Genomic DNA, 24,353 nt, shown 5'->3' on the forward strand with positions numbered 1-24,353 from the left:
TGCCAGCCACCAAAGTCCAAGTGTTTATTGTCCACCTGGACTGCCTCAGACACTTGCAGGATGTGGTAAGTACTATGACACAGGTGCACAGAAGGTGCTCTGGGAACAGCTTGTCTTCATGTTTACAATGGCTGCTTTCCCTAGCCGAGGACTCTATCAGCCTTGCCACTTGGGGACAGGTTGAGCTTGCTCAGGGAGTCAGGCCCCACAGGGCTCCCTGCCAACCTCCCATCATTGTGACTGAATTTATTCTTTATTTTTCTTCCAGGAACATCAGCGCACTTGTAACAATAATAATCATCTCTTCTACTGGGTATACTGTTTCATGGTTTACAAAGCACTTTCACATCCATTATCTCATTTAATCACTTCCTCCTCTACATTCCTACAACAGTTTCTTGGTACCTCTTCAGTATAATATTCTGCCTGGTATAACAAGCCTATTTCCCTTTATTGCATTTATTTTTACTCACAAGTTCCAGCATATAATTCAGGCATCTTTGCACCTTGGACACTTCTGTGTACAAAGTAAGGGCAATAAAAGTTTGACATGCCAGTCACAGCAGCCTTCGACCACAGTACCTGCTACTTGGGAGGCTGAGGCAGGAGGATTGCTTGAGCTCAGGAGTTTGAGTCCAGCCTGGGCAACATAGCAAGACCCTATCTCTTAGAAAAAGTTTGCTGGCTGGGCACGCTGGCTCACGCCTGCAATCCGAGCACTTTGGGAGGTCGAGGTGGGTGGATCACTTGAGGTCAGAAGTTCAAGACCAGCCTGGCCAATATGGTGAAACCCCATCTCTATTAAAAATACAAAAAAATTAGCCGGGCATTGTGGTGTGTGCCTGTAATCCCAGCTACTCAGGAGGCTGAGGCAGGAGAATTGCTTGAACCTGGGAGGTGGGGGTTGCAGTGAGCTGAGATCGCGCCACCGCACTCCAGCCTGGGCAACAGAGAAAGACTCCATCTCAAATAAAAAAAAGTTTGCCATAGAATCATCAGTGTTGCAGGTCTTTCTCATTCATTACTGCCTTCTTCACTCCTTTCATTCAATGGGATTGCCTACTAAGGACAAAGCTGGGTTCTTTGGAGGGGAAATGAGGCAAGAAGTTCAGAATCAAGTGAAGGGGGAAGACACAAGTGAAGGCCCTGACCCCTGGTAGGCCACAGTACATGCTTCACGCTTTAGCAGAGGTGCAAACACTGTTGGGGCTGGCTACGGTGACTCACACCTGTAATTCTAGCACATTGGAAGGTAATTTGGCCACACTGGGAGGCCAAGGCGGGAGAATTGCTTGATGCCAGGAGTTTGAGACCAGCCCAGGTAACAGAAGGAGACCTTCTGTTTAAAATTTTTTTTTAATGTAAAAACTTAGGTTGCCAGGCGCGGTGGCTCACACCTGTAATCCCAGCACTTTGGGAGGCTGAGGGGGGCAGATCATGAGGTCAGGAGTTTGAGACCAGCCCGGCCAACATGGTGGAACCCCATCTCTACTAAAAATACAAAAATTACCCAGGCGTGGTGGCGTGCGCCTGTAATCCCAGCTACTCAGGAGGCTGAAGCAGGAGAATCGCTTGAACCTGGGAGGCGGAGGTTGCAGTGAGCCAAGATCGCCCCACTGCACTCCAGCCTGGGCAACAGAGCAAGACTCCATCTCAGAAAACAAAACAAAACAAAACAAACAAACAAAAACTTAGGTCTTGTGGCATGCACTAGCGGTACCAGCTACTCAGGGGCTGAGTCAGGAGGATCACCTAAGCCCAAGGAATGGAGGTTCCATCATGATCTTGCCATTGTACTCCAGCCTGGGTGACAGAGCAAAATCCTGTCTCAAAGAACCAACAAACAAAAAGAAAAAAAAATACTCTTGCTTCCCAGAGTTTGGGGTGACTTTTTTTTTTTTTTAAAGACAGGGTCTCACTGTGTCACCTAGGCTGGAGTGCAGTGGTGCGATCATGGCTCACTGCAGCCTTGACCTCCCAGGCTCAGGTGATTCTTCAAGAGTTTGGGGTGACTGATTTTATCTGGGGGTGACTGTGAAGCAGGAATGCTTCTTGGAAGGATCTTACCCAGCAGAGAAGGAAACTGCAGGGCTGAAGAGGCAAACAGGGGCCACATTTGGCAAGGGCCACAAATGTGTCCCTTGGGAAAGAGTGGACAGCTGCATGGAAAAATTCTCCTCAAAAAGAACAGGAGGCTGGGCGCGGTGGCTCACACCTGTAATCCTAGCACTTTGAGAGGCCGAGGCAGGTGGATCACTTGAGGTCAGGAGTTCAAGACCAGCCTGGCCAACATGGTGAAACCCCTGTCTCTACTAAAAATACAAAAATTAGCTTGGTGTGGTGGCGCATGCCTGTAATCCGAGCTGCTCTGGAGGCTGAGGCAGGAAAATGGCTTGAACCTGGGAGGCGGAGATTGCAAGATAGTGCCACTGCACAACAGAGTGAGACTCTGTGTCAAAAAAAAAAAAAAAAAGGGAAAGGGGGCAAAATGGGCTGCTTTTCTTTCGTTTTCTTTTTTTTTGAGAGGGAATCTCCCTCTGTCGCCCAGGCTGCAGTGCAGTGGCGCCATCTCCGTTCACTGCAAGCTCCGCCTCCCGAGTTCACGCCATTCTCCTGCCTCAGCCTCCCGAGAAGCTGGGACTATAGGCGCCAGCCAACACGCCCGGCTAATTTTTTGTATTTTTAGTAGAGACGGGGTTTCACAGTGTTAGCCAGGATGGTCTCGATCTTTTGGCCTCGTGATCCGCCCGCCTCGGCCTCTCAAAATGCTGGGATTACAGGCGTGAGCCACCACGCCCGGCCTGGGTTGCTTTTCTAAAAAGGTCTAACTCCCCGCATTGTCCTAGGGCGGAGGCGTCAGAAAGTCGAAGTTTCAGGAAAAGGGGACCCCTTCCTCCCACACTCAGATGCTGCTTAGAAAAGCACATGGAGCACAACTCCCTGGCATTTCTTTTCTTTTTCTTTCTTTCTTTTTGAGACGGAGTCTCACTGTCATCCAGGCTGGAGTGCAGTGGTGGATCTCGGCTCACTGCAACCTCTGCCTCCCAGGTTCAAGCGATTCTCCTGCCTCAGCCTCCCGAGTAGCTGGGACTATAGGCGCCCACTACCACGCCCGGCTAATTTTTGTATTTTTAGTAGAGACAGGGTTTCACCATCTTGGCCAGACTGGTCTCGAACTCCTGACCTCACGTGATCCGCCCACCTCGGCTTCCCAAAGTGCTGGGATACAAGCGTGAGCCACCGTGCCCGATAACTTTACTTTTTTCTTTTTTTTGAGACAGGGTCTCGGTCTGTCGCCCAGGCTGGAGTGCAGTGGCACGATCTTGGCTCACTGCAGCCTCGACCTCTCGGTTCAAGCGATCCTCCCACCTGACTCCGGAGTAGCTGGGACTACAGGTGTGCGCCACCACCCCAGCTGATTTTTTAATTTTGATTTTAATTTTTGTAGAGACAGGATTTTGCCATATTGCCCAGGCTGGTCTGAAACTCCTGGGCTCAATCGACCCTCCAGCCTCGACCTTCCAAAGTGCTGGGATTCCAGGCGTGAGCCACCGCGCCCGGTCGCATTTCCTTAGTAAAGGGGTGAGGGACGCCCATCTCCTGCCATCCTTCTCTGGAGAGAGGCGAGGTGCTTGAAGTCCCAAATTCCTCGTGTAGTGAGAGAACAGGGGAGGCAGAAAATCCCCAAGATATCTTCAGAAACGAAGGTGGAGGGGGGCGCGCAGCCCCCACTTTCCTCAGATAAAGGAGGGACAGGGAGAGCGGCCCCCAAGAGTGCTTAGAAAAGGAGTGTATGTGCCCCAAATATTCCTCGGAAAAGGCGGTGGACCCTGGATTCCCCAAATGCTCCTTAGGGATCCCGAACTCCCATGTTTTCTTAGGAAACAGAGCTGGGGTCCCGAATCTACAACATAATCGTGATCCCGGCAATTGTCCTCAGAAAAGCGGGCAGGGCAAGAAACCCCCAAACTCTCTCAGAAGAGGGGTCGGGACAAGATTCCCGAAGATCCTCCTCAGAACGGGGGCCAGGGAAAAGAATCCCGAAGCAGAGTCTTCTCAGAACCGGGGCCCGCGCCAGAATCTCCAAGATTCTCCTGGATAGAGAGGGTCGAAGCCACAAGACGAGGCAGAAAGAGCGCGGGGCCACCGGAGCCCCTTAGAAACACTGCCAGGCCACGACGCGCCCGGGCTCCTCAGAGGCGCAGCTCGCAGCCCGGCGTAGCTGCCCCACGCCGGCCCGGCCGAGGCCGCCTCCGGTGCATTATGGGTGGGGCGCCCCTGCAGAGCACTGCGGGGAACCCCCTGCCCAGCCAGTTGCCGGCCGCCGGGTGGCCCAGGCGATCCGCCCTCCGGGGTCCCAGGGAGCCGGCCACGAATTGACGCGTCCCCCTAGGCCCCGCCCCTCGCGGGGTTCCCGCCCCGAAGTTTAAGTCCCGCCCCCGCATGGCCTTGAGTGGCTCTGCGGCCCGCTCCCATCTACCATTGGCAGGATGCCTGTCAGTCATTCCGTCCCGCCTCCTCGGACCCGCCCCGGCCGGCGGCGCGATACCGAGAACCAGCCGGCCCGCGCACTCATTGGTCGTCATGCGCTGTCTGTCATGAAACTGGCCACACCTTCTATGGGGTGCGGGTCCTGGGAGTCCTGGCCGGACCTCATTGGCTTGTGGCGCCTTCACTCGGAGAGACGCGCCTCAACCCGGAAGTGTGCGAGGCGAAATCTGCCTAGCAACCGGGGAAGCCGGGCTGTGAAGCGGGCAATTTCAGTGTGAGACTGAGCCGCGAGACAGAGCGGCGGCTCCGAGCGCTGCGCGGCGGCTCCTCCCGCCCAGGGTCAGCGCCCCGGCGCGCGCACGCGCACCCCCGCCGCCCGAGCGCGCCCCGCGCCGCCCGCGCAGTCGGTCGGTCGGTCATCTGTCCTGTCGCCGCTGCCGCTGCCGCCGCCGCCAACGCGGCCGCCGCGGGCGCCACCTGAGGGAGTCGCCTCCGCGGGACGCCACAAGACCTGACCGGACTGCGCCGCCCGAGGCCGTCGGCCGCCGTCTGCGAGGGCGCCGAGCAACTTCGGTGAGTAAGGGTCAGGCGCCGCTGGCGGGTCCCCGGTTTCCGGTGCCCCAGGCTCTCTGGGGCTTCCGCTTCTCCCGCACTATCTTGGCCGAGTTTACTCCCTTCTCCACAGGACCCCCCTCTCAGGGGAGCCCCCTGCTCTGGGCCCCCCCCGCCTCTCCAGGGGACCCCCGCCTTTCTAGGAGACCCCGTCTCTCTTAGGGACCCTCGCCTCTCTTGGGAACATCCGCCTCTCTAGGGGCCTCCCGCTTGTCCAGGAGACCCTTGCCTCTCTAGGGGACCCCGTCTCTCCAGGCAGGGGATCCCATCTTTCTAGCGACCCCCGCCTCTCTAGGGGACTTTCTTCCCATCTAGGGGACCCTTGCCTCTCTAGGAGACTCCCATCTCTCCAGGCAGGGGACCTCGCTTCTCTAGGGGAACCGTGCCTCTCTAGAGGATCCCTGCCTTTCTAGGGGATCCCCACCTCTCTAGGGGACCCCGTTTCTCTGGGGGACCCTCGCCTCTGTAGAGGATCCCTGCTTCTCTAGAGGATCCCCGCCTCTCTAGGGGACCTCGTCTCTAGGGAACCCCCGTCTCTCCGAGGGGAGCCCTGTCTCTCTAGGCGACCCTGCTTCTCTGAGGGGACTCCCCCCTTATCAGGGGCTCCCCCGCCTCTCTGAGGACCCCTGCCTGAGGGAACCCCCACCTCTCTGAGGAATCCTGCCTTTGACAGGAACTAACTCCCTTCTTTGGGGATCCCCAACTCTTTGAGAATTCCCGCTTATCTGAGGGGACTCCCTTCTTCTCTGAGGGTACCTCTACTTTTCTCAGGAACCCATCTGGTCCCTTTTGAGGGACCCCTGCCTCCCTAGAGACCCCTTCCTATCTGAGGACCCCTGCCTCTGAGGGGAGTCCCTTTCTCTGAGGGACCCCTGCCTCTTTGAGGGGAATCCCCATCTCTCTGAGAGACCCTCTGCCTCTCTGAGGGTCCCCTGCTTTCTTTGAGGGGTCTTGGCCTCTCTAAGACCCTATCTTCACTCCTCTAAGGAGAGACCCCTGATTCTATTAGGGTGTACTTTCTCTGAGGGATCCCCCACCTTTTGTGGACTCCTGGGGAACCCCTTCTTCCCCGGGGGACCCCTCTTTTCAGAAGACATTGCTGCTTCTCGGAGGAAGCCTTGCCTCTCTGTGGGGACCTCCCCACCCCCACCTCTCTCAGCTGTGGTCCTACTTTTCTGACTTGTCCCCTTTTCCTTTTTTTTTGAGACAGAGTCTCACTCTGTCTCCCAGGCTGGAGTGCAGTGGCGTGATCTGGGCTCACTGTAACCTCTGCCTCCCGGGTTCAAGCGACTCTTCTGCCTCAGCCTCCCGAGTAGCTGGGACTACAGGCACCCACCACCACGCCTGGCTAATTTTTGTATTTTTGTAGAGAGGGGGTTTCATCATGTTGGCCAGGCTGGTCTCGAACTCCTGAGCTCAGGTGATCCACCCGCCTCGGCCTCCCACAGTGTTGGGATTACAGGTGTGAGCCACCGTGCCTGGCCCCCCTACTTTTTGATGAGTGCCTTCACTTTCCTGAGGGGGTCCCCCACTTCTTTGAAATGCCCATCTGACCAGATCGTTAGTTATCTGAGGTATACTCCTACTTTACCAGTATCCTTCTTTTCTATTTCTTCTGGGCCCCCTAATGCTCTATGGATCCTGCAGTTTTCTGAGGGGTCCCCAGTTTCTCCAGAGGTTCTCCCCTTAACTTGAGATATCCCACTCCTGTAGGCTCCTCACATCTCTGAAGTGTGTCTCCCCTTTTCTAAGATATCCCTTCTCCCGATGGGAGACACTGTGGATCTCTTCACTTCTCTGAGGGGTCCCTCTGAATTCCGTGGGGTTGCCTCCCACTTGCCTGAGGGCATTCCCTCTTTCTAGAGGCTTTCCTCTTGATTTTCTAAGGGAGAAACTCTTTATTTATCCTTGGAGCACTCACATCAAGCTTCTCCTCTTTTTTTTTTTTGAGATGGAGTTTCGCTCTTGTTGCCCAGGCTGGAGTGCAATGGCATGATCTCCGGCTTACCGCAACCTCCGCCTCCTGGGTTCAATTCTCCTGCCTCAGCCTCCTGAGCAGCTGGGATTACAGGCATGTGCCACCACACCTGGCTAATTTTGTATTTTTAGTAGAGACGGGGTTTCTCCATGTTGGTCAGGGTGGTCTTGAACTCCCAACCTCAGGTGATCCGCCGGCCTCGGCCTCCCAAAGTGCTGGGATTACAGGCGTGAGCCACTGCGCCCGGCCAAGCTTCTCCTCTTTCTGTCTGTGGCACCCACTTCCCCCCACTGTGGAGGAAGAGAGCAGAAATGTACCCCTCCTTCAGTCTTTGTTGCCACTCTAGGGGTATTCTCTGGACTTTTATTTTGGTTTCCAGGAGCCTGGAGGATTTTGTGGCTGGAGGGGAAAGTCGGGGACAGAGAGGCAAAAAGCATGATTTCCTCATGTCCCTCTAAGACCTGCTAGATTTGGGGAAGCAGGAGCTGCTACTAGATGACCACCTTAGTTACTCCATTTTCTAGCCGTGAGGCCATCACAGTGTTGTCAGGCCTTTGTGACGACAAAAGGGACACGGGAGAAACATTGTATCCCCATTATCACACTGTCAAGCTGTGGGAGTGACCCACTTCCTGTCCCATCCCTCAGTCCTCCCCCTGCATAGTATAACTTAACCTTCCCTCCCTGTGCTGAAAAAAATCAAAATAAAAAGGAAAAGAAAACTCTCTTTCATCTCTTCCTGTTGCATTTTCTCTCCTGAGACCCCCGATTCAACCCTCGATACAAATAGGATCCCTAGTTCATAGGCCACTTTGGTTTGAAAGACAGAGCAAGAAGCAGGAAATGGGTCACCTTAGGTCCAGAACAGGGGAAGGGAGGCATGGGACAGGATTTGACGACATTTCTGTAAGTTTTAGGTGACTTTGGCCTGGCCCAAAAGGAACTTTTTACGTGGCGTTTACAAATCTCATATGTACTTTTTTTAATGGCCCACCCTGGATTCCAAGTTCACTCCAGTAGCTAATTTTATCTGCTTTGCCAAATGCAGAGCTCTGTGGAGCCCAAGTAGATGAATGCTGGCATTGAGAGATGGTCCAAAGGACAGGAATGAACTCAGTTTGAAACCTGAGTAACTTGTAACCACTTCGTGTCCACGCACAAGTCTCAAGCTAAAAACGTGGGGAGAGTTTGACTGAAGTGGAGTTCCGAAGTATAGGCTGCGCTAGTGTTTGGTTTAGCATTTCAACAAGTTCTTCCCTCTGATTCCACTGGAACTGCAGTTCACTTTACAGTTTGACTGAGGGCAGTCTCTCTCCTGTTCGTTTCCATCTGGGTCTTGCTTAATTTGAGTCCTTTGTGAAGACTCCTGCCGAGGCTATAATTTGAGTTCTAAATCTGTCGGTGGACCATGTGGACACAAGTTTCAACTCGAGCTATTTTCTTCTGGGGAGAAGTGCTTGGAGACTTTCCTGGGCCCTCTGCTGCTGGGCTAAGTCAAGTCCAGGCAGGAGGCTGCTGCAGACTTGGTTGCTCTTCTCCTGCCTCTTCCTGGTCAGCTGTAGGCACTGCCCTCAGGGGAAGGGAAAGTTGGTGGGGAGCTTGGGACTGAGATGAGGGTAGAGAAGTGCCTGAGGTGAGGGTAGAGAAGTGCCTGCACGTATTTACTATTTTATTTTATTTTTTTGAGACAGGGTCTCACTTTGTCACTCAGGCGGGAGTGCAGTGGTGCGATCTTGGCTCACTGCAACCTCTGCCCCGCTGGCTCACGTGATCCTCCCACCTCAGCCTCTGTAGTAGCTGGGACTACAGGCGCATGCCACCACGCCCGGCTATATTTTTGTATTTTTGGTAGAGACGGGGTCTCACCATGTTGCCCAGGCTGGTCTCAAACTCCTGAGCTCAAGTGATCCGCCCGCCTCAGCCTCCCAAGGTGTTGGGATTACAGGCGTGAGCCACTGTGACCGACCTATTATTTTAACTAAAACCTATGGGACCAGCAGATGGGATGTTAAAAAGGGAATGGACAACTTTGAAGTCAGAAGGAGCCAGTTCAGATTCTGGTGCTGCCCTTCTTAGTTATGTGGCCTTGGACAAGTGATGGCACAAAATTGGCATGTTATTAAATATTCGAGGGAACACATTGCTGTGAATGTGTGTCAAGGTGCTTACTGATGACGGGAGGTGCTTCCTAGATGGATGAATGAATGAATCTGAGACAATGAACTGGAGGCGGACAGCACAGCTCCTGGCACACAGTTGGTGTGCAGTAAAGGCTGCTTGTTGTGTTCCTGGCCTGGACTCACAGACCAGGAAGCGCTTGATATTCTGCTAAGGCTAAAAATGCTCAAAGAGAAAGAAACTTGGTATGTCTCTTGGAAAACCCACTCCCCCACTGCATCTCTTAGCAAGAGTTTTCTGTGTTCTGATACCAGATGTGAGATGGATTTACTGTATAGCAGGGCGTTTGTGTTTCTCTTGGCCTTGGCGTCTCCCCCTGTAAAATGGGGTAATTTATGAATTAAGGGCAAGTAGGGAGATGTATTACTCTAATTAGACCACAGGCAAGATAGAAGATTATAATGAACTTGAAGAATTGTGGGAAGAAGAAAATAGATGAACTATGTAAGCCTAAGGAATCATATGCATATTATGAGACTGCTTGAGTGAGTGAGTCCAGCAGTTACCTGGTGAGTGATCTGTTCTTACACTTTAGAACCTTGAAAGAAGAGCCGTTCTTTCATTGTAATAGATCAGATTTGGGGACAAAAGACTGGGAAAGTGATGTACAAAGGCATTTGACGCCACACAATAATAGTACTTTGAGAGGGCCAGTGTGTGGCTTAGTGCCCACGAGGAGATCAGAATGCACCTCAAGCTCCCAAGGCCCAGAGGGCTGTGGAGATGCTAACTCAGCTTAGAGGCTGGGGCAGGGGTTGGGGGGCAGTGGAATAGAGGGGAGTGGACAGGAAATTTAAAAAATTTTTTTTCTTGAGAGGATTTTTTTCTTAACAATTAGTAAAAGCCATAGAATCATGGCTGGTGAATTAGACCCAGCCTTCTTCACTTACTAGTATGGGAACAGATGGCATTCTGCCCCTGACAGCTAAAACCTAGGAGGAAATAATGGGTGAAAATCTGAACTAGGCCGCTGGTGGGCTGCTCCTACGTTTGAAGAAAGGGTTTTTTTGTTTGTTTGTTTTCTTCCTGGAAATATACTGTCTCTCTTCCTCCTTCCCTCCTTCTTTCTTTCTTTCTGTCTTTCATACACACATATATAGACACACATTGACTTTGGTATTGAAGCAAAGAAATGTGCACCAATCTTAAATTTCTTTCAATTCTTTTAAGGACAGTTATTCCATTACATGGGAAAGGAGCAAAATTTATTATATTTAAAATATAAGAACTAAGATAAACAACTTTAAAGGGATCACTCTCCCCTTTAAAATTATGCTATGTCTCTTGTGTGCCACAGACTTCACTTTGGTGGATGGTGGCGCCACCACCAAGTCTCTATCTAACAGGAAGTTTTTTAAACTTGTTTTTTTTTACTTGAAGGATCCTTACAGCAATAAAAAACCTTGGATAGTTAGAAATGATATTGATCTAGGTACATTTAATGTAATTTGGTTATCTGTTGGTGGGCAGGTCTAAAAGGCATGTGGGTCCAAACACTGCCCAGCTTCTAACTCTGGACGATAAAAACTGTTGATTTATGGAACTGAAATAGCTAGGGAAGTCAGGGTTTCCTTCCTGTTGGAGACAGCACTGGGGGCATTAAATCCCTGTGGGATCTTGATGATAAGAAATAAGCTGACCTCTTTTGGAATTGAGAAATAACTACTGTGTCAAGTGGTTCCATCCAAATGAATGGATGGTGTTATTTTTGATTTCTAGTTTTAAGTTTGACTTCATCCTCTCTGAAACTTGACTGCCTTTGTTTATACTGGTGTGTCTTTTGAATAAGAGTTTTTCCTCTTTTTTTTTTTTTTGAGACAGAGTCTTGTGCTCTGTCACCCAGGCTGGAGTGCAGTGGTGCAATCATAGCTCACTGCAGCCTCGACTTCCGGGCTCAAGTGATCCTCCCACCTCAGCCTCTTGAGTAGCTGGGACTACAGGCATGCACCACCATGCCCGGCTAATTTTGTATTTTTTGTAGAGACAGGGTCTCGCTGTGTTTCCCAGGCTGGTCTTGAACTCCTGAGTTCAAGTGATTCTCTCACTTTGGCATCCCAAAGTGTTGGGATTATAGGTGTGAGCCACAGTGCCCGGCCCAAGTTTATTGTTTTTTTTTTTTTTTTTCAGACAGAGTCTCGCTCTGTCACCTAGGCTGGAGTGCAGTGGTGCGATCTTGGCTCACTGCAACCTCCACCTCCTGGGTTCAAGCAATTCTCTGTCTCAGCCACCCACCACCATGCCTGGTTAATTTTTGTATTTTTAGTAGAGACAGGGTTTCACCATCTTGGCCAAGCTGGTCTCGAACTGCTGACCTCGTGATCCACCCGCCTCTGCCTCCCAAAGTGCTGGGATTAGAGGCGTGAGCCACTGCGTCTGGTCAAGTTTTTTTTGAAACAGAGTCTTGCTCTGTCACCCAGGCTGGAGTGTAGTGGCACGATCTTGGCTCACTGCAACCTCTGCCTCCTGGGTTCAAGCCATTCTCCTGCCTCAGCCTCCCCAGTAGCTAGGATTACAAGTGGGCACCACTGCGCTCAGCTGATTTTTGTATTTTTAGTAGAGACAGGGTTTCACCATGTTGGCCAGGCTGGTCTTGAACTCCTGACCTCATGAACTGCCTGCCTCGGCCTCCCAAAGTGTTGGGATTACAGGCGTGAGCCACTGTGCTTGGCCAGTTTATTCTTTTAAATTGACTTATAAGGGGCCACGTGCAGTGGCTTACGCCTGTAACCCTAGCACTTTGGGAGGCTGAGGCAGGGGATCACTTGAGGTCAGGAGTTTGAGACCAGCCTGGCCAAAATGGCAAAACCCTGTCTACTAAAAATCCAAAAATTAGCTGGGCGTGGTGGCACATGCCTGTAGTCCCAGCTACTCGGGAGGATGAGGCACAAGAATGGCTTGAACCTGAGAGGCAGAGGTTGCAGTGAGCTGAGGTCGGGCCACTGCACTCCAGCCTGAGTGACAGAGTGAGATTCCGGGTAAAAAAAAAAAAATTGACTTATAAGGGACAAGTGAACACTCAAGAGCTTTACTTGTGTGGCCATAAGATATGGTGTATGTGTGTTTACATTACATTCAAAATTAGTGCAATTTACATTACATTCAAAATTAGAAAGTGTTAAATCTTCTGGCCCATGTAACTTCCTATGCAAACAAATAATTCAGGAACAAACACTTTCATGCCTAAGATAAAACATTTTCATGCTTGGTGATGGGAGTCTGGCAGTGAGCAGGACTGACACAGTTGGCCTTCCAGAAGCTTACATCTTAGTTGCAGACAAATAAACAAGCAAATGAATGAAAGAACATTGTGAGGTTTCTTGAGAATATCCCTAAGTGCTGCAGCTACCCTCACTGGGAGCTTCAGGTGTAGTTTCTTGGAGGTGTAGAAGTGAAACCTCATTACCTCTTTAATTTCCTCACTGGGCTCCTGTTTCCTGTCTCTAAAAGGAGACAGAAATTATGGCATTTTCCTACTTGATTGTTGGCGATAGTTGATTCATGACCACTGTGGCTGTAATCTTGGAGAAACAAGAGAGAAACTAGAATGGTCACGGCAGGGAGCATTTTCAGGTTTGCCTTTCTTTCTTTTTTTTTTTTTTGGAGACAGTCTTGCTCTGTCGCCCAGGCTGGAGTGCAGTGGCGCGATCTCGGCTCACTGCAACCTCCACCTCCTGGGTTCAAGTGATTCTCCTACCTCAGCCTCCCGAGTAGCTGGGATTACAGGCACCTGCCACCACGGCTGGCTAATTTTTTTGTGTTTTAGTACAGATGGGGGTTTCACCATGTTGCCCAGGGTGGTCTTGAACTCCTGAGCTCAAGCAATCCTCCCGCCTTGGCCTCCCAAAGTGTTGGGATTACAGGCATAAGCCACCATGCCTGGCCAAGTTTGCCTTTCTTGAAGTCAGTGGTGATGTGTTTTTGGAATCCTGTGGCATTTCTTCATGGCAATGCATATTACACTAAGTGATAAACTGCTCTAAAAGCCCTTCCCTTGTTGAAATCTTAAAAACATTCAGACAAGCTGGGGCTGCCTGGGTGTTGGTGGTGGTTTAGGAATAATGAGATTTCCAATAGATGACTGCTTTGTTATGTATTGGTAGACTCTTGGTGCATGGATTTCCCTCTGCCCGGGCTTTCCTCTTTTTTTTTTTTTTTTTGAAATGGAGCCTCGCTGTGTTGCCCAGGTTGGAGTGCAGTAGTGTGATCTTGGCCCACTGCAACCTCTGCCTCCCAGGTTCAAGCGATTCTCCTGTCTCAGCCTCCTGAGTAGCTGGGATTACAGGCAGCACGCTGCCATGCCTGGCTAATTTTTTGTATTTTAGTAGAGACGGGGTTTCACTGTGTTGCCCAGGCTGGTCTTGAACACCTGAGCTCAGAAAATTCACCCGCCTTGGTCTCCCAAAGTGCTGGGATTACAGGCGTGAGCCACCACTCTTGGCCCAGGCTTTCCTCTTACACTGGGACTGGGAAGGTGCTGTTTAGCCTTTTTTATGTTGGGCAAGGCTGGAAGTCTTAGATTTGACAGGTGCTTTTCTTAAGTAAGTGTATCTGTGAGAGGTGAGGCCGGAGAGCAAGGCGGGATATTCATTTTGGGCACAGCCTCGGGGGCGAGAGGGAGGGTGTTAGGAGAGTTTCTGGTTGTCTTTTTTTTCCCCTCCACCCAAGTTCTGACTTTGGAGGTGGAGAGGCAGGCCCAGGCCGGAAGTGGGCGTGGACAAGTAATGCAACTGTGCATGTGACCAGGCTCCCACCTCTGGGCTCTGCTGCCCTTGGGAAGTGGATGCTTGCTCCCTCCTGACTTCCTGTTCTCCCTCCTTACAGGCTGAGTTCTTGGGCTCTAAGTTGAGCACAGAAAATACGTTCAAGGCCGGGCGCGGTGGCTCAAGCCTGTAATCCCAGCACTTTGGGAGGCTGAGGCAGGCGGATCATTTGAGCCCAGGAGTTTGAGACCTGCCTGGCCAACATGGCAAAACCCCGTCTCTACTAAAAATGTAAAAACTAGCTGGGTGTGGTGGTGCATGCCTGTAATCCCAGGTACTCTGGAGGGTGAGGCAGGAGAATCGCTTGAACCCAGGAGGCAGAGTTTGCAATGAGCTGAGATCGTGCCACTGCACTCCAGCCTGGGCAGCAGAGCGAGATTCCGTCTCAAAAAAAGAAAAAAATAGAAAACATGTTCAAGTTCCCCCTTTTTCCTTGGTAAGCCGCTTTGTCAGAGCTGGAAGCCACCAGTGGATCTGGATCTGTACTTGCCAGTTTTGGGGTCTCAACTAATACACCCACAAACTCAGAGGCCTATCTGGCAGGGCAGCCAAAAAGATGGTTTCTTGTTATATTATCACAGTGTTCCCCTCGGGAGCTTGTCTGCACCAAGAGCTGCCTGGAGGTGTGTATGGAACTTAATCCGACAGTAGATAGGTCCTTCAGGAAGAGTGTGCTCTCGAAGTAATGGTTTGCAGTTACTTACAGCTTTTTGCTTTATAAAAGTACGGTGGGAGTCTCTGCTTTATAAAAGTACGGTGGGAGTCTCTGTGCGGTAGAAACTTTAGAGCCAAAAAACTTTGGGCTTGATCCTGATTCTACCACTTGCTGGCATGTGACCTTAGAAAAATAGCCTAACTTCAAGTGGCCTACTCTTTCTGAGCCTCAGTTTCCTCAAAATTAAACTCAAATCCTCGTTTGTGGGCTGGTTTGTTTGTAAGCATACAGCAAGCGGCCAGATCGTTGTAGATGCCTAGTAAAGGTAGTTGTTAAAGAATCATATTTAGGAGCCGGGCACGGTGGCTAACACCTGTAAACCCAGCACTTTGGGAGGCTGAGGCGGGTGGATCGCCTGAGGTCAGGAGTTTGAGACCAGCCTGGCCAACATAGTGAAGCCCTGTCTGTACTGAAAATACAAATTAGCTGGGCGGTGGGCGCCTCTAATCCTAGTTACTAGGGAGGTTGAGGTAGGAGAATCGCTTGAACCTGGAAGGCGGAGGTTGCAGTGAGCTGAGATCGTGCCACTGCACTCCAGCCTGGGCAACATAAGCGAAACTCCGTTTGAAAAAAAAAAATCATATTTAGGCTGACCGTTTCTCTTGAGATTGGCACCTGAGTTTGGACAACAATCTGTGGATGTTAATACTGCCCAAGAACAAACCAGTTGACACTGGGCCAATAAGGCTGGGCATGTCTGAAGGCCAGTGATCTGGAAGTTCCTAGATTGGTTGATTTTTCCCAGTGAGATCCCTTAGTTCATTCTAGCTTTAACCCCTACAGCCTCACCTTACTGTACTCTCCATATGAACTTGAAGTGCCTCAGGAAACATGATGGGGTAATTGGGAAAAAGGCTCAAACTTTGAGCTCAGGTGATCTGCCTGCCTCGGCCTCTTAAAGTGCTGGGATTTCAGGCATGAGCCACTGTGCACGACCTATTTGTTAGGTTTCTTTTTCCTTTCTTTCTTGCTTTCTTTCCTTTCTTTCTTTCTTTCTTTCTTTCTTTCTTTCCTTTCTTTCTTTCTTTCTTTCTTTCTTTCTTTTTCTTTCTTTTCTTTCTTTCTTTCCTTCTTTCTTTCTTTTCTTTCTTTCTTTTCTTTTTTTTGAGACAGTCTCGCTCTGTTGCCGAGGCTGGAGTGCAATGGCGCGGTCTCAGCTCTTTGCAACCTCCACCTCCTGGGTTCAAGCCATTCTTCTGCGTCAGCCTCCCGAGTAGCTGGGATTACAGGCGCCTGCCACCATGCAGGGCTACTTTTTGTATTTTTGGTAGAGATGAGGTTTCACCATGTTGGCCAGGCTGGTCTCAAACTCCTGACCTCGTAATCTGCCCGACTCAGCTTCCCAAAGTGTGGGATTACAGGCGTGAGCCACTGACCCCAGCCGTTAGGTTTCTTAAGTGGCTAGGTGTTCTGAGAAGAGGCATAGCATGGGCACAGGCAGGGACCTGGAGTTGAAAACAGCCAAGTGAGTTCCCTTGACCTGAGGAGGTTATGCTCTTCTAAAAGTCAGAGTTTGAGCTGATCACATTGGCAAGAAAAGTCCAAAATTGCTTCCAAAGGTAGAAAGTTAAAATGTGCTATAGTAGGATCCAAGATTAAGCTCAAAATAGTATTTAAATTGAGCTTTTTTTTTTTTTTTTTTGAGACAGAGTTTCACTCTTGTTGCCCAGGCTGGAGTGCAATGGCGTGATCTCAGCTTACCACAACCTCCGCCTCCCGGGTTCAAGCGATTCTCCTGCCTCAGCAGGAGAATGAGTAATGTGTAATGAGGCTAATTATATATTTTTAGTAGAGATGGGGTTTCTCCATGATGGTCAGGCTGGTCTCGAACTCCCGACCTCAGGCAATCTGCCTGCCTTAGCCTCCCAAAGTGTTGGGATTACAGGCATGAGCCTCCGCACTGGGCCTTAAATTGAGCTTTCAATAAACATTTTCAATCAGGAAGCAATGATGGCCAGTGAAATCAGCCATCTAGACTCTGTAATGGTATACTGTATATGTAGACTTTACCTTCCAAAGGAGCTTCAAGAGAACAGACTTCAGGGCTGTTTCTGACCTTTTTCCTTTGAGAATTGTTATCACTTAAGCTGGTCTAAAATTCTTAATACATCAGAACAGTTTTTTGTTTTTTTTGAGACAGAGTCTCACTCTGTTGCCCAGGCTGGAGTACACTGGCATGATCACTGCAGCTTTGAACTCTTAGGCCCAAGCCATCCCCTTGCCTCAGCACCCAGATAACTAGGACTACAGGCACATGCTATCATGCCAGGCTAATTTTATTTATTTAGTTAGTTAGTTAATTAGTTGAGACAGAGTTTTGCTCTTGTTGCCCAGGCTGGAGTGCAGTGGCGCCATCTCGGCTCACCACAACCTTCGCCTCCCGGGTTCAAGCGATTTTCCTGCCTCAGCTTCCTGAGTAGCTGGGATTACAGGCGTGCGCCACCAGGCCCGGCTAATTTTGTATTTTTAGTAGAGATGGGGTCTCTCCATGTTGGTCAGGCTGGTCTCGAACTCCCGACCTCAGGTGATCTGCCCACCGCGGCCTCCCAAAGTGCAGGGATTACAGGCGTGACCCACTGCTACCCGCCTTATATATTTATTTATTTGAGATGGAGTCTCGCTCTTGTTGCCCAGGCTGGAGTGCAGTGGTGTGATCTCGGGTCACTGCAACCTCCACCTCCCGGGTTCAAGCAATTCTCCTGCCTCAGCCTCCTGAGTAGCTGGGATTATAGGCATGCGCTACCACGCCCAGCTAATTTTTGCATTTTTAGTAGAGATGGGGTTTCACGTTGGCCAGGCTGGTTTCCAACTCCTGACCTCAGGCGATCCGCTTGCCTCGGCCTCCCAAAGTGCTGGGATTACAGGCGTGAGCCACCACACCTGGCCAGCTAATTTTATTTTTTAACTTTTGTCTCACTGTGTTGCCCAGGCTGGTCTCAAACTTCTGGGCTCAAGGACTTCTCCCACCTTGGCCTCCCAAAGTGCTGGGATTACAGGCATGAAACACTGTGCCCGGCCTAGAACAATTTAAACTTACTTTCGGCTGGGTGTGGTGGCTCACGCCTGTAATCCCAACATTTTGGGAGGCTGAGGTGGGTGGATCACCTGAGGTCAGGAGTTCACTAACATGGTGAAACCCCGTCTCTACTAAAATACAAAAATTAGGCCAGGCGTGGTGGTTTACGCCTGTAATCCCAGCACTTTGGGAGGCCAAGGCGGGTGGATAACCAGGTCAGGAGTTTAAGACCAGCCTGGCCAAGATGGTGAAACCCTGTCTCTACTAAAACTACAAAAATTAGCTGGGCACGGTGGCGGGTGCCTATAATCCCAGCTACTTGGGAGGCTGAGGCAGGAGAATCGCTTGAACCCGGGCAGCAGGGGTTGCGGTGAGCTGAGATTATGCCACTGCCCTCCAGCCTGGGCGACAGAGTGAGACTCCGTCTCAAAAAAAAAGCAAAAATTAGCCAGGCATGGTGGCCCACACCTGTAATCTCAGCTACTTGGGAGGCTCAAGCATGAGAATTGCTTGAACCCGAGAGGTGGAGGTTGCAGTGAGCCGAGATCATGCCACCGCATTCCAGCCTGGATGACAGAGCCAGGCTCCATCTCAAACAAACAAACAAAAACCTACTTTTTTTTTTTTTTGAGATAGGGTCTCATTCTGTTGCCCATGCTGGAGCTCAGCGGCAGCAGTGACACAGCTCACTACAGCCTCGACCTCCCAGGCTCAAGCCTGCTAATTTTTGTATTCTTTTTTGTAGGGACGGGGTTTTGCCATGTTGCCCAGGCTGGTCTGGAACTCCTGGGCTCAAGTGATCCGCCCGCCTGGGTCTCCCAAAGTGCTGAGCTTACAGGTGTGAACCACCTCGCCCAGCCAATTTTTAAACTTTCACTGCATTTTCAAACTTTAGCCTTTGTATTTAACCTCTCAAATTGTCTCTATTCAAGGTTACCTTTTTGACCTAAAATTGAAATAAATATCTTAGTCTTCCCAAAACAGGAGTTGGTTAGATATGGACCTGATTACATGGGCATGTGAGAGGGCATGGTTATTATTATCAAGCTGTGAAAGAGAAAACAAACTAGAAGGGCACTCCACCTGTGTTTTTTAAATAACTTACGGGCATTTCACTATAAATGGGGGGTTTGGGGAGTATGCATCCTGTTAGGAAAACATTTGGGAGGAATGTTTTCCTAAGTTGGCAGATCTGCCATTTAACAAATGGGGAGTAGGGTGTGAAATCGATGCCAAGTTTTAAAAATACGTTTTTCTGCATGTCCAACTAAGGATATTTATTAGACCGATCATGTGACTAACACTCTTTCCCTGCTTGGGGGGTTTGAATAGGCTGATTTCCAGACTCGAGGCTGTCATATAGCCTTTTTGTTTTTCCTGGTAGTTTTCTGAATTTTTTTTTTTTAATCTTTAATTCATAGAAAACAGTTTACTTCCATCCAAATTAGGTGGGAATTTTTTTAAACCATATGTAGACACAAAAGAGATATTCCTTGCCAACTAGTGACACATGGCAGATGAAGACAGAGTGGGAGATACACTTCCGGTTCACGACAGCACTTCTGAGCAGTTTGTGCTTAACCCTTTAGGGGAGCATTTGTGTTCAGAACCCTGGAATAGCAGGACAATGCCAGGGCCACACAGAGACTCAGTCTGGAAAGAGCCTGCCTAACTGCAGATGGAGCCTGAACCCTGCGCTGCAGAAACACTGAGTGTAACGAATTGTGGTTAGAGACGACATTCAAAACAAACACACGTTGACAAAGTGGACCATCCCTAGAGAGCTGTTTTTCAGGGAGCTTTTCAGCATAAACGATGGTGATGGGGACAACGGGGGCTGCTGACCCATGTCCCACAAACTCTTGATCTAGTGTGAGAATGTTGTGAATGCAAAGATGACTCTTGTAGCAGTGGTGATACATTGGAAGTATTGTATTTTTCATAAAGCATCACTGTAAGACTCCCTATAGCTATTTTCTGGTCCCTCCCTGAAGAAAGAATCAAGAGTATCAAAGTATTAAGGAAATCAAAATCACTTAATAATTAATCTTTTCTTTTCCTTTCCTTTCCCAGCCGATTTCATTGTAATCTCACCATGTAAACATGGATTTGGGGTGAAATAAGAAACTTTAAAATGATCCTCCCTTAGAGATTGTTGTTATATTGTCCCTAAACTTAATGAAAATAATTTTAAACTTTAGAGTACTAAGAATGCAAAGTACAGAAAGGAGGGCCCGATGTGGTGGCTCCTGCCTGTAATCCCAGCACTTTGGGAGGCAGAGGATTGCTTGAGGCTAGGAGTTTGAGACCAACCTGGCTAACATGGCGAAACCCTGTCTCTACTAAAAATACAAAAATTAGCTGGTGTGGTAGCACGCGCCTGTCGTGTCAGCTAGTCCAGAGGCTGTGGCACAAGAATCACTTGACGCCAGAAGGTGGAGGTTGGAGTGAGCCAAGATGACGCCACTGCACTCCAGCCTAGGGCAACAGAGCGAGACTCTGTCTCAAAAAAAAAAAAAAAAAAAAAAGTAGTCAGTGTTCGTTTTTCATAAAGGTGATTAAAAGAAAAAAAACTTGGCATTCTTTTTTTTTGAGAAGGAGTCTCCTTCTGCCGCACAGGCTGGAATGCAGTGGCATGTTCTTGGCTTACTGCAAGCTCCGCCTCCTGGGTTCACGCCAATCTCCTGCCTCAGCCTCCCGAGTAGCTGGGACTACAGGCGCGTGCCACCATGCACAGCTAATTTTTTGTATTTTTAGTAGAGACAGGGTTTCACCGTGTTAGCCAGGATGGTCTCGATCTCCTGATCTCGTGATCCACCCTCCTTGGCCTCCCAAAGTGCTGGGATTACAGGTGCGAGCCACCGCGCCCGGCTGATTCTTCAGTCTTTCTTATGAATACATTTTCTGCATTGAAATCATTTTGTGTCTTTCAGTGGCACCAGCCTGTCAGCTTCTGGAGTATGTGCCTGTAGGCTTCTTGGGCTCCAAAACCCTTGGGAGGAGTGGTGTCTCAGTTGTCAATCAGTGTTTATCACATAAGTCATCTTGTATGTTGTCCACTGAGAACTTCAAATAAATTTTCTGATTGAAAAAGTACAAAAAAAAGGAAAAGAAAAAGGATAGTACCTTGAACATTCAGTAGGTGATGCTACTCTTTTTCAGTAGTTTCATACTAGTTTGGAGCCTTTGGCCAATTTCTGCAGACATAAACATGGAATTTGGCCCCAATTTCTTTTCCTCAGTCCCTCAGTTGTATAGGGACAGGCTCAGGTGGTGTTTAAAAGTTTAAGAGTACACTTGAAAGATCATTAGTCTATTTTTGCTGTAGTTAAGGTAGAAGGAGGCCTAGCTATTATTAGTGGGGTTTGGTCTGTGAAAGACAATAAAGTTTAAAATGAATTTGGAAGTTTTTTTTTTGTTGTTGTTGTTTTGAGACAGGGTTGCACTCTGTCACCTAGGCTAGAGTGCAGTGGCACAATCATGGTTCACTGCAGCCTCAAACTCCTGGGCTTGAGTGATCCTTCTGCCCCAGCCTCCTGAGTAGCTGGGGCTACAGGCATGTGCCACCATGCTGGGCTAATTTTTTCTTTTTTATAGAGATGGGGTCTTACCATGTTGACCCGGCTGGTTTCAAACTCCTGGCCTCAAGCAATCCTCTCACCTTGGCCTCCCAAAGTGCTGGGATTACAGGTATGAGCCACTGTGCCCTGTCTGGAAGAAAATTTTAACTAAATAACAGGTGTTTTGAAAGTACAGTATTGGGCCGGGCACAGTGGCTCACGCCTGTAATCCCAGCACTTTGGGAGGCCAAGGCAGGCGGATCATGAGGTCAAGAGATCGAGACCATCCTGGCCAACATGGTGAAACCTTATCTCTACTAAAAATACAAAAAAATTAGCTGGGCATGGTGGCGCATGCCTGTAGTCCCAGCTACTTGAGAGGCTGAGACAGGAGAATCTCTTGAGCCTGGGAGGTGGAGGTTGCAGTGAGCCGAGATAGCGCCACTACACTCCAGCCTGGTGACAGAGCAAGACTCTGTCTCATTAAAAAAAAAAAAAAAAAAAGTACAGTATTAATTAACAACTGCTATCACTAAGGTTTTTTTTTTTTTTTTTTTTTTTGAGATGGAGCCTGGCTCTGTCGGCCAGGCTGTAGCGTAATAGCGCGATCTTGGCTCACTGCAACCTCCGCCTCTTGGGTTCAGCGATTCTCCTGCCTCAGTCTTCTCAGTAGCTGGGATTACAGGCGTGCACCACCACGTCTGGCTAATTTTTGTATTTTTAGTAGAGACGAGGTTTCACCATGTTGACCACGATGGTCTGGAACTCCTGACCTCAGGTGATCCACACACCTTGACCTCCCAAGGTTCTGGGATTACAGACGTGAGCCACTGTGCCCTGCCAGCACTAAGTATTGACTATCTTGTTTTCAGAGCAGAGAGAAAACTTTTAGAAAACATGGTTCTAGCCCTAGTTGTTTCTTAGAGTTTCTTCAGCTTTAGTATGGCATCTGAAGGTGATTGCATCATATTTCATAATCACCCAGCTGAACTGTTTGCTGTTTAGTCCAGCGCTGGGCACTGAGGCTAAAAGATCTTTAATCCAAACAGCCTCAGCATTCACCCAACCTGAGCCTATGGGATCCCAAGCAGGTCTGGATTCACTGTCACTTACCATCTACCCACCTGGCCCTCTCTTCCTATGACAGACAGAAATAAACCCTGTAGCTATTTCACCCCACCTACATACCCCGCACCCCTCCTACTCCCCGTCCGACTTTCCTGGCTGAGAAGTTGGCACTGCCCTCTGGAGCAGGCCCTGTCACCAGTGCACCCCTCAGTCCACAGGGGTGTGTCATTAATATGTTGCAGTTGTTGCCTCCCTCTTAAAAAAAAAAAAAAGGGTGGTTGTCACCCTGGTGACTCACAGGGCTTGCCAGCTCAAACTCTGGAATCTGTATATCCGTCTCAAGTCTCAGGTCTCCCACCTGACCACACATTGCTCTGTTTGTAGTTAATGAAATTGACATTAATCAAGACCCAGGTGAGGAGCAGTGAGGTAATAATTTGCTTGTATGGCTTTAATATACATCATCTGATTAATCATCGTAGCATGAAGCAGTTCTTAAAATATACAGCCACCATGTTAGGGGGAAAAACCCGGATAGTTGCCCTAAACCAACCTTGCGCTTGCGATCAGGGAGCTCTCTGAATTCCTGTAGGGAGTCACCTGTTTGAGAATAAGACTGTTTTGTTTGTTTGGTTTCTGAATTTGAACATTTGAATTTCTTTGTAGCAAAGCAAAGCAAATTAGTGACATAACTGGGTCAGGGAAAGTGATTGGGAGTCAACAGTTTGTATTTTGTATCATTTTTAGGTTGAATTCTCTTTTGGCCTAGGGGAGGTTGTGCCAGATGTTGCATTAAGTAGTGGGAAGATTTTGGGGGGCAGGGCGGTGTGTGTGGGGAGGTGGGAGGTGATGGGGTGGAATAAACTACAAAATTGACAATTGTATGTAGAACTCAACACAGAATTAGGAGCTTTTTTGAACTCTGTTTAAGGGGACATCCAGCAGAAAAACAATTTTTTTTTTCTTTTTAGAAAAACAATTTTGTAAAATTTGTTCTACATGAAGCTACATGAAGTGTTTTTCAGGTTTGCGGTTGAGACCCAATTATTGTTGGGCGTTACATTGATTTTCTTTTCAAATGAAGTAGAATAGAAAATAACAGTACAGGCTGGGTGCAGTGGCTTACGCCTGTAATCCCAGCACTTTGGGAGGCCGATGCGAACGGATCACGACTTAAGGAGATGGAGACCATCCTGGCCAAGATGGTGAAACCCCGTCTCTACTAAAATACAAAAAAAAATTTGCCAGGCGTGATGGAACGCTCCTGTTAATCCCAGCTACTGGGGAGGCTGAGGCAGGGGAATCCGTGAACCTGGGAGGTGGAGGTTGCAGTGAGCCGAGATAGCGCCACTGCACCACTCCAGCCTGGCGACAGAGCAAGACTCCGTCTCAAAAAAAAAAAAAAGAAAGAAAAAAGAAAAAAGAAAACAGTACATTGCATGTGGTAAATTTATGTTTGGTGAAACTTTTGTTTCAGTTGTACATATAGATGTATTAGGGTACGCGATAAAGCACGTCACCACCACTCTTCAGGAGTCTATGTGTCTCATCAGGAATCGTTTGTTTTAAAACAACATGAAAAGAGGCGGTTTTGAGGATTCCTCAGAACCTGATTTTGGTATTGAGAGCCTTCTTGTGGTAGATTTTCCATGAACTTGATATTTTCTCTATTGAAATTGTATTTCGCTTTATGTAGTTTAACATCTCCAAAGTCGATTCTCTTTCAGGCTTTCAATCTGTCTCCTGTGTTTCCTCCTTGGCACTGGAGAGGGAGAGGTGCAGATTTGCTTTCTTGAGGGGGTTTCACCTTCTCCCTGAGGCACGAGGGCAGATTGGGAGGTAACTGGAGAGGGAGAGCAGTCGTCCCCAAGCGTCTTGAGGTGGGTGGGTCTGGAGCTTTCTTTGTAGAACTCTGTTCACTGCACTGGAGAAGTGATCGTTCAGCCGATCCACACCCCGCCCTCCCCACAGACAC

General features: G+C 49.1%; 1 protein-coding gene across 7 annotated transcripts in view; it reads left to right on the top strand.

Moving 5' to 3' along the window:
- The first annotated feature begins 4,655 nt into the window (after positions 1-4,655).
- The window catches only part of GATAD2A (GATA zinc finger domain containing 2A), a 121,537-nt gene continuing 101,839 nt past the window's right edge, over positions 4,656-24,353 (top strand). For 2 of the 7 annotated variants that reach the window (XM_063658803.1, XM_063658805.1), the window contains exon 1: positions 4,680-5,064. The gene's annotated coding sequence lies outside the window, so the exon portion shown is untranslated. Of the gene's footprint in view, positions 5,065-24,353 lie in introns of all 7 variants that reach the window. The other 5 variants (XM_054465077.2, XM_054465078.2, XM_054465068.2 and 2 more) reach the window with 3 other exon arrangements.

The sequence above is a fragment of the Pongo pygmaeus genome, chromosome 20 (assembly GCF_028885625.2).
Source record: "Pongo pygmaeus isolate AG05252 chromosome 20, NHGRI_mPonPyg2-v2.0_pri, whole genome shotgun sequence".
Classification (NCBI taxonomy): Eukaryota; Metazoa; Chordata; class Mammalia; order Primates; family Hominidae; genus Pongo; species Pongo pygmaeus.